This window comes from Microtus oregoni, unplaced genomic scaffold (assembly GCF_018167655.1).
Source record: "Microtus oregoni isolate MIOR12 unplaced genomic scaffold, Mior012 000005F_ref0000423, whole genome shotgun sequence".
NCBI lineage: Eukaryota > Metazoa > Chordata > Mammalia > Rodentia > Cricetidae > Microtus > Microtus oregoni.
In genome coordinates this window covers 6513455-6523143 of record NW_024543064.1, presented here as the reverse complement: position 1 = coordinate 6523143, position 9689 = coordinate 6513455, and the positions used below count along the sequence as shown (strand labels likewise).

The following is a 9689-nucleotide window of genomic DNA, read 5'->3' as shown; positions in this document are numbered from 1 at the left end:
ACACACTAGCAGCCTCTTACTACACACTGACTCTTACCTCTACCTCAGTCCAAAATGGCGATCCTGCCTCCAGGAATCTCAGAATGAGACTGAGAGCTGTCTCCTCCAGTCTTATAATCCTCTCTAGGGCTGGGATTAAAGGCATGCACTGCCTAGTTTCTATGGCAACTAGTGTGACTACTACGATTAAAGGTGTGTGTCACCACTGCCTGGTCTGTGAGACTGACCAGTGCAGCTGTTTTAATCTCTGACCTTCACGCGGGGTTTATTTATTATAATACAAATGAAATGCCACTACAACTAGCCACCACTGCTCCTTTCTTAGACACATTCCTTTGTTACAAGGAGCTGAACACTCAGACACAGTGAACAGCAAGTGAAAGTCTTCGTTCTAGCCAGCAGGGACCTCACCCACTGAGGTGTGGCTCTGGAGTCTTTAAGGGCAGAGACTTTGTCCAAGCAGCTGCAGGGGGAGTTCACTGAGTAAGCAGTTTGAAGCTGAGATTAGTGGTTATCCAGCTGTAGGGAGTTTCTCACGAACAGAAAGCTAAGATAAACAGCCAGAGGGCAGTCTGCACAACTGGTTAGCTGAGCTGAGTTGGGTTAGCTAGGACGTCCTGACCTTTGGTTCCTAGAATAAAGTCGGTAGTTCTCCACAGGTTTCTGCAGCACTGATTGGTCTTATCAGTAAAAACCCAGAGTCAGCTATTAGGGGGTGATGAAAGATCAGAGAAGCAGAGCAACCAGGCCCTAGAGGCAAGGCACTCCTGCCCAGTGGCTAACTTTTGCCACAAAGAAAGCAAACTCCCTGTGTAGTTTCTTCAATGCCCATTATCTTCTCTGAAGTAGATTGGTGCCACCAAGAGCAGACATATCTTCCTGTTGTAACAACAACAACCAAAAAAAAAAAAAATCTATGTTATTAAAACATCTTAAATGCCATATTCTGTAGATCTCTGAAGTGTTTGAAGACCACTTGTCTACCTAAAATATGTCTGTTTGACCTTGAAAACATACCTAATGTGACTACAACATTAATTGTTATAGGTGACTAACTATTAACCTCCATTTCTTTATTTTCCTAAATAGGTTATAATAATACCTTTTGAGGGCTAGAAATTTGCATTGCATTGTCAAATGAACTGTGTAGGTATAATAGTTTAACAAAATTAGAAATGTTGTACAGTATATTTTAGCAAAAATAACCTGACATTTGTATCAATATACAAAAATCCATATCGTCTTTCGGCGGTTTCATCTAATTCAAAGATGGAGGATGCTGGAAACAAGGAGACTGAATTAGAAAACATTCCTGACACACCAAGAGAGGCCAGGGTGAAGATGCGTCGGAAAAAAATTGAAGACGGAGATGGAGGAGGGACAAGAGTCTTTTCCTCAGGTGATAGTGCCTCTTGAAGTGGTCCCTGTACCCGAGGAGCAGATGCCCACCCTTACTGAACCTCCTGTCTTCTATGAAGAGGTCAGCACAACGGTTGTGACCACAACCGCCTCTGAGGCAGTGTTGGCATCTTGGTCGAGGATTGCAGCCAATGCTAACAAGACCGAGGCCCTGCAGTTCATTACAACACCCGAGACATACGGGGATCTGTGGTGTGTGGTCCATGGGAGAAACCTTCCAGCAGACTCAAGAGGTTGGGTTCAGCCGGGCGATGGTGGCGCACGCCTTTAATCCCAGCACTCGGGAGGCAGAGGCAGGCGGATCTCTGGGAGTTCGAGGCCAGCCTGGTCTACAAGAGCTAGTTCCAGGTCAGGCACCAAAGCTACAGAGAAACCCTGTCTCAAAAAACCAAAAAAAAAAAGAGGTTGGGTTCAGCTTCAGTTCCACGCTGGACAAGCCTGGGTACCTGAGAAGAAGGGGAAAGTGATTGCCCTCTTCCTGCTGCCAGCCTGCACCTTTCCGCCCCCACACCTGGAGGACAACATGCTGTGCCCCACATGTGTTCACAAGAGCAGGGTCCTAAATAAGACCCAAGGATAAAGGGAATCTCAGGTGTGAGTAGCTGCTGTCATTACCTACTCCTTGGAGTGAGATACGGAACTGCAGCCAAGACTGAGACTGATGGGAATTCACACCGGTGCCCTTGAAGGTGCCCGGATCAGCCAGAAGCCATGAGGCCTTGTTTGTTATTTGTTTCTGTAGTACTAGCAGCTTGGAAAAAGAGCCAGTGAAGCCACCAAAACGCAGCAGGTCCACCTCTTCCTTGTGAGGACTGCATACTCTTAAGTGACTATGCCTTTTACTTTTGTGTGAAAATAAGGTTTTGCTGGGGTGGGAACTGGCTTCTCCAGATATAGTACTTGCTTGTACTGCCACCGCCACAACAGGGTCATAGGCAGTTCTGTGGTCCCCTATAAAGATTTAGCTTATGACTGTAGCTTCTGCATGTCCCCTTTCCCGGGTTGTAGTATGTTTGTTAGTGTGTAGTGCTTGGGTTTGTTTTCTATTGTTGCAATATTAAACCAAATCTGGTTTTTGGCAAAAAAAAAAAACCATATCAATGTAAAATATTTAAGACTATTAAGTATTTTTTTGTTTAAAAGTAGATTCAACAATCTACTCTTATACCCTATTATAACTATATAGCCCCCTTTTTTCTTTTCAAAACAAGAATTCTGAATCTAATCTTTGTTTTTACCTGATCATTACCAATAACAACTTGTAACCAACTCCCCTGAACTATGACAAATATCCATAACCCACTGAACGACCAAAACCCACCACCCCACCTCTTGGGAATGTGGGCCTTGTGTTCTTAAATTTACTTCCTATGTCTGGGGGTGATAGCATCTTTAGGGGATCCTTAATAGAAAATTTTAAGTCAATTGTCAAGTCCTGGGAGAGGTAGCTGTATCATTTGTGTCTGGTGTCTGTGTAATGGGGAAGTGCAGGGTTTGTCTCATGTCCTGGCTAGAGTAGTCTGTGAAGCTGGATGGGCTTAGCCAGCCACCTTGAAACTGTCCTGAGCAGTTTGTAGTCCAAAGCCAATCTTTAGGTGATATTTGTCTGCTTAGTGGTGTTGTCACAGTCCTTGTGGAATTGTCATTGTGGGGCCCCGTCCTTCTTTGGAGTCTTCAAAGGTCACCATTAGACTTGGTCTTGGTTCACTACAGAAAACTTAAACATTTTAAAAGTCATATGCGCAGATCTCAACAAGGTTAAAGGATCAATATTTGCCAGGGACATCCATGGTACACAAACTTAATTCCTAGTTACCTGATAGAGACTCAAGCCTGAAATCATGTACAGGGAGATAGATAAAGCCTTTCTCTAGAATTAGTACTCTATATGATCATTAATATCTTGATACAAAGTTTAAATATATATATATTAAGTTTTAAAATATATATTAATCACAAATTTTGAGATAATATTCATACCTTATGAAAAAAATTTAAAAATCTAAATATAACCAAAGAATTATGAGATAGTGGCAATAGAATAATCCCTAATTTTGGTTTTTCTTCTGTCTCATATCAGGATTCTCCATCAAGGAGATTAGATTCTAGCTCAGACATTCTCAACCTGAGGGTCTCAACCCCTTTGGGAGTCAAATGACCCTTTTATATGGATCAAATATCAGATATCCAGATATTTACATTTGATTCATAACAATATCAAAATTACAGTGATGAAGTAGTGATGGAAATGGTTTTACTGTTGGGGTCAACGCAACACAAGGGACTGTATTAAAGGGCTACGGCGTGAGGAAGGCTGATATCCTAGTTAAACTGAATTGACCTCAGCAAGAATACAAGATGGCCCAGCGGTGGTGGTGCACACCCAGCAGAGACAGGAAGATTTCTGTGAGTTCAAGGCCAGCCTAGTCTACAGAGCTAGTTCCAGGACAGTTAGGGCTGTTACGCAGAGAGACCCTATCTCGAAAAAAAAAAAAATACAAATACCTTTGCACTGTCTTGCCTCGTCACACCTTAGCCCCTCACTTTTACATCCTTCCCTTCCCAGAAATCTCACTGCACCTCTGGGACATTATACACTGCCCTGTCACCTAATAGTGACATACCTATCATCCCTGAACTCAGGAGGTAGAGGCAGGAAGATCAAGAGTTCAAGGCTAACCTGAGCAGCATAGCAAGACTGTCTCAAAACACAAGGCTTCCTCCTTGGTGTTCAGTTTGTTTTGGTATCCAGAGAGATTCCACCTCTTCAGCCACCACCAGTCTCTAGGGTCTGGTCCTCAGCTGTGCCCTGGTGCAGAAAGGGACCTGCTGATCAATGGTACCTCCACAGTCAACCTCACTCTCTGGTGTTTGGCTGGAGTTCTGCTCATGGGCACTGCGTAGTCCAGGCTAGCCTAGAACTCACTATGTAGCCCAAGGATGACCTCTGCTCTGATCTAGAAGCCCCTGTCTCCCAAGCGCTAGGATCACAGGTGTGCATCATCGAAACTTCAGAATTTGCTGAAAGATTTTTCATGACTAAGAATCTTATGATGGATATTTTAAAATAAAAACATGTTTTGAATATCAATAGTATCTGTATTAAACGTCTCAAATCTTTGGTTATTTCTAATATCATCAGAAGTTCACAGTGGCTCCCCAAGGAAGTCATGTGATTGCACTTGCCAGACACCAGGAGGTGCCATTGAGCTGAGTTTTCCTTTTCCTGAGGATGCGAGAGGGAGAGGAAAGGAGAGGGAGAACTATGTAGCTATATGAGCTTAAATCCGGGAGCCAGAGGAAGGCCAGCTGTTGTTTATGACTGCTTGAGAGCCCCCTTGTCCTGGCTCAGTCTGTCATTGAGACGGATGGTCCTGATGGCGGCTGAGGGTCTATAGAGTTCAATAACAGAACTCAATAATAGCCTGCATGACGCTCTAGATCCCATTCCTAGTATACATAGGTTTTAGAAAATCAGACCAAGTCAAAATAACAAAAGCAGCATCCATTAGAAAGCAGCCTTTAGCAATGCAGGGCTCCCACAATGGGCTAGACCATCTCACTCCCTGAGACCCGCTTCAGGGGCCCCAGCAGGTAGAAGTCTCTGTGCCAATTTTTTCTTCCATTCTAAGCTGAGCTCTCCGGCAGACAGGAGGGGACCTCGTCTCTGAGGACAGGCTAGGGTGCTGGGATCAGCCGTCCTGAGGCCAGACCTCATGAGGTTTTCAGCTATGGCCATCAGTGGGTTCGCTATGCTATATACTCTGTCCCATATGGCAGATTTATTTTGGTTGATTTGGCTTGATGGGGGGGTGGGATGTGTCCCTCATGTGCCGCACCTGAGGATAGATTATTTTTGGTCTCTATCTCTTAGCAGCACAGCCTAGCTTTGACTTGCTGGGTTAAGAAATATTTTATCTGAGTCTTTTGCACCCCAAACTCTAGCTCTCGGGAGGCTAGCAGGAGGATCACTTGAGATCAAGTAAGAGTTCATCTGAGCCGGGCATGGTGGTGCGGGCCTTTAATCCCAACACTCAGGAGGCTGAGGCAGGAGGATCTCTGAGTTCAAGGTCAGCCTGGTCTATAGAGCAAGTTCTGGGACAGCTAGGGCTACACAGAGAAACCCTATCTCCAGAAAAATAAAACAGAAGCTGGGTCTAGAGACACCTCAGCAATCAAGAGCACAGGCTGCTCTTCCCTTCCATGGGACCCAGGTTTGAATCCCAGCTGCCACATGGCAGTCTGTAACTCCAGTTCCAGGGGATCTGATGCCCTCTTCTGGCCTCAGCAGACACTGCACATATGTGGTGAACAGAACAAAGAACCTGCATACATGAAATAAAGATAAATCTCCAAAACTACGTATTTTTAATGTCTGTTTATAGAAACGGGAAACCCGGATCAAGGCTGAGGTGTAGTCAGTGGTGGACACATGTGCCAGGTTCTCCAGAAGATAGGACTGAGGCAGAGCCGGTCCCGCTGGCTCTCCCTGGGGCTGAGCGGGATGGTGAGTGTCAACCAGGGAGAAACACACACAGACACGGGAGTCTGTCAAAGCAGGATCTCACTTTATTGCATCAGGGCAGGAACTTACATAGGGCTGAGGTAGTGGGTGGAGTCTTGGGATGGGGTGAGGTGGAGTGAGGAATAAGGGCCAATAATATCCTGCTACAGTAGACAGAGGCGGGCCTAGTCAGGCTGTGCTGAGTCACTCCCCTCCAAACTCAAGTTAGGCCCAGGAAGTTACACTGGGCCTCATGAGGCCCAACACACGTGGAGACCGTGATAAGGTCCTGGGTTCTGTCCCCAGAGCCAAAGCATCAACAGCATTTGTGGGATTGTTTGCCTGGGTGTGGCCGCTAATATCAGTGTGATTGTTTGTGACACATTCTTGGTTGCCAACTCAACACATCTGCAAAGAGGGAGCCTCGTTTAAGATCCCCTCTCATCGGCCTAGGGACTTGTCTGTGGGGAATGTGTTTGCTTACTGAGGGAGGAGGCCACCTTGGGCACGTGGCCCTGGGTTGTAAAAAGAATCTGAGCTGAGCGGAAGCAAGAAGTGAGGAAGTATGCGTGTTCCCCTACGCTTCCTGCTTCCAGCTCCTGCCTTGCTTTCTCTTGATGAACTGTACCTTGTAAGCCAAATAAACCCTCTCCTCCCATAGCTGGTTTTAGTCCTAACGTTTAACCCAGCAACAGAAAGCTAACCGGGACAGTGTTTGGAGAGGCTGAAGCAGGAAGCTCACTTCCCCTGTGGCAGGCAGTACCTGAGAAATTCCCCTGGGGTTTTGGGGACCTCGGCTCAGGCTGAACTGGTATTTGTGGTTTGAGTACAGAAAAGAACTTTAGATCTATCTACTTTATGAAGTGGGGTTGGGTCCTAATGATGATATTTTAATATAAGCTTGGGTGTGAGGGCGAAGAGAAAGAAGGGGAGACACAGCATGCGTTGGAGGGCATGGGTGTGGACTCCCCAGAGGCGCTCTCAGGCTGTCTGCGGTGTACAGTGGTCGTGGGCAGGGTTTGGCACAGTGTGAGGATATTGTGTGGTTAAGAAGGCTGAGGTCACTGTGGTGGCACCTGAGGGGCCCCTGGGAGTACTGCAGCTGACATTAAGAGTCTAGCCATGGGGGTACTAGAAGATAGGGGTTTTTTTGTTTGTTTGTTTGTTTGTTTGTTTGTTTTGGTTTTTCGAGACAGGGTTTCTCTGTGGCTTTGGAGCCTGTCCTGGAACTAGCTCTGTAGACCAGGCTGGTCTCGAACTCACAGAGATCCGCCTGCCTCTGCCTCCCGAGTGCTGGGATTAAAGGCGTGTGCCACCATAGCCCGGCTGAAGATAGGGTTTTTTATTAAGTTTTGCCTGAGATTCTGACTCCTTGTCTGGGAAAGTAAACAATGCCCTAGACCCTAAACACCTTAAACACAGTCCTTGTTACTTTAACATAAAATAGCTCTCTATGAGAATATTAAGACTATGTTTGGAGCAAACGCCGGGTTGTTTTGAATTTTATCTGTTTGCCCTGTGTGTGAGTGTACCACAGTTCAAGTGTGGAGGTTAGGGAACAGTATACAGAAGCCAGTTCTCTCGGTCCACAGGATCAAACCCAGGTCCTCAGGCTGTGCTGAACCATCTTGCGGGCTAGGGTGTTGCTGACTGTGCTGGAATTCTGGCTTCTCTGTTCCCGAGAGGGGTCAGCCAGACCCTGGTGAGGGTTTTTCCTTCCTGTGGTCTCTCAATTCCTGTCTACCCCGCCTCAGTTAACATGATTTGATAACTTGACCCAGTAGACACATTTCTGGGCATGCCTGGGAGAATTTCTAAATCGAGTTAAGCGTTGTGATCCAGCACGAACGCGGACCACACTCTAGTAGATCTGGGCAGCCTGTCCTCCACATGCGTGCATCCCCTGGGATGCGCAGGCTCGCACTGTGGGTGGGGCTGCCAGACCTCCCAAGTCCTGCGCACACACGGTGGCCGCTGGAGGGCAGCACCTTCTCCGCAAAGGCGGCCGGGTCGCCTGGACCAGAGGGGCAACATAGGCTGGAGCTTCCTGTTTCCACAAATGGCCGCTGCGCCGAAGGCCTTTCAGAAGATTCTGGCGCTGGTGACGGGAACACGCACTGGGTGTGCCCTGGAAGAGCCCTCGCTATTTCTGAAGGATGGCCAGTTTCTCAAGGGCTCTAATGCCCATCTTGAGCTTCCTGCAGCAGGCTCTGTAACTGAAACCTCAGGGCCTGCCGTGGGCCCTCCTGGCTCCTGGAGGAGGAAGTCGCCTGGCGACTTCGTTCCCTAGACCGAAACTGTTTTCCTGGCAGTAAAGAACTGGACCCCCAGGCACCCCGGCGAAAACGTTTTTTCAGAAAACAAAGTCGACCTCAGTGCCGGGCAGTGGTGGCTCACGCCTTTAATCCCAGCACTCGGGAGGCAGAGGCAGGCGGATCTCTGGGAGTTCGAGGCCAGCCTGGTCTACGAGAGCTAGTTCCAGGACAGGCACCAAAGCTACAGAGAAACCCTACCTCGAAAAAAAAAAAAAGAAAGAAATTTGGTTTTAAAATGTGTCACTCTCCCACCCCCACTCCCACCCCCACCCCCACCCCATCCTGGTTGGTGTTTGGGTGGTTTTGAAACAATTTCTGCTATGATGTTTGTCTTTTTTTAAAAAAATTTTTTAAAGTATTTATTTATTTGTTATGTATACAATAGTCTATCTGTGTGTATGCCTGCAGGCCAGAAGAGGGCGCCAGACCTCACTATAGATGGTTGTGAGCCACCATGTGGTGGCTGGGAATTGAACTCAGGACCTTTGGAAGAGCAGGCAATGCTCTTAACCTCTGAGCCATCTCTCCAGCCCCCCTGCTATGATGTTTGTAAAGGGGAAGTGGAGTTTATAAATTAACACACCATTATGTCCACAGTCAGTTTGGGTAGACGTCACAAAAGTATTATTGATGATTGTGCTGAGCCAGCCCCTTTAAACTTTAACATGTATTTAATGTGTGTGTGGAGGGGACGACACGTGCCAGGTAAGCCCATGTATGGGAGCCAGAGGACAGCTTTTGTGGGGTCAGTTCCTCTCCTTCTACCATGAGGTAGATTCAATTCAGGTTGTCAGGTTTAGCCAAAAATGCCCCTACCCACTGAGCCATGTCACCAGCCCAGAAATTCTGAATACTGAAAAGTTTTGGGTGAGTTTATTTGACTTTAATACTTGCTTCTTTTTATTATAGAATAGGTGCTTTTGTAGGGGGGACATTATAATCTAACCCAACCACAGAAGACTCTTGCTATGGAACATTCTAGATCTCTTTATATGTATACATGCACACACACACACACACACACACACACACACACACACACACAATTTCAGACCTGTCCTCATAACCCCCAAAAATAAAACAGATAATGGTCAACTCCTGCTACTTCAAAACCAAGCAAGCCTTGTTGGGCGGTGGTGGTGCATGCCTTTAATCCCAGCACTTGGAAGGCAGAGGCAGGTGGATCTCTGTGAGTTCAAGGCCAACCTGGTCTACAGAGCAAGTTCCAGGACAGGCTCCAAAGCTATACAGAGAAGTCTTACTGGCTAAAATTTACTGAAAATGTCTTAAGGATGGAAAGATGGCTTAGCAGGTGAAGGCTCTTGCCACCAAGTGTGGTTGTGACCTGAGTTCTACTCCTGGGCCATAGGTAGAAGGAGATGGCTGATTCCAGAGGTTATCCTTTGACCTCCACATGTGTGTCATGGCGTGTGTGTCGTCCCACAATATGT

At 46.8% G+C, this 9689-nt stretch overlaps 1 pseudogene; it reads left to right on the top strand.

The window, feature by feature from the left end:
* Positions 1 to 1269: 1269 nt before the first annotated feature.
* Positions 1270 to 1999, top strand: LOC121448384 (annotated as a pseudogene).
* The last annotated feature ends 7690 nt before the right edge of the window (positions 2000 to 9689 follow it).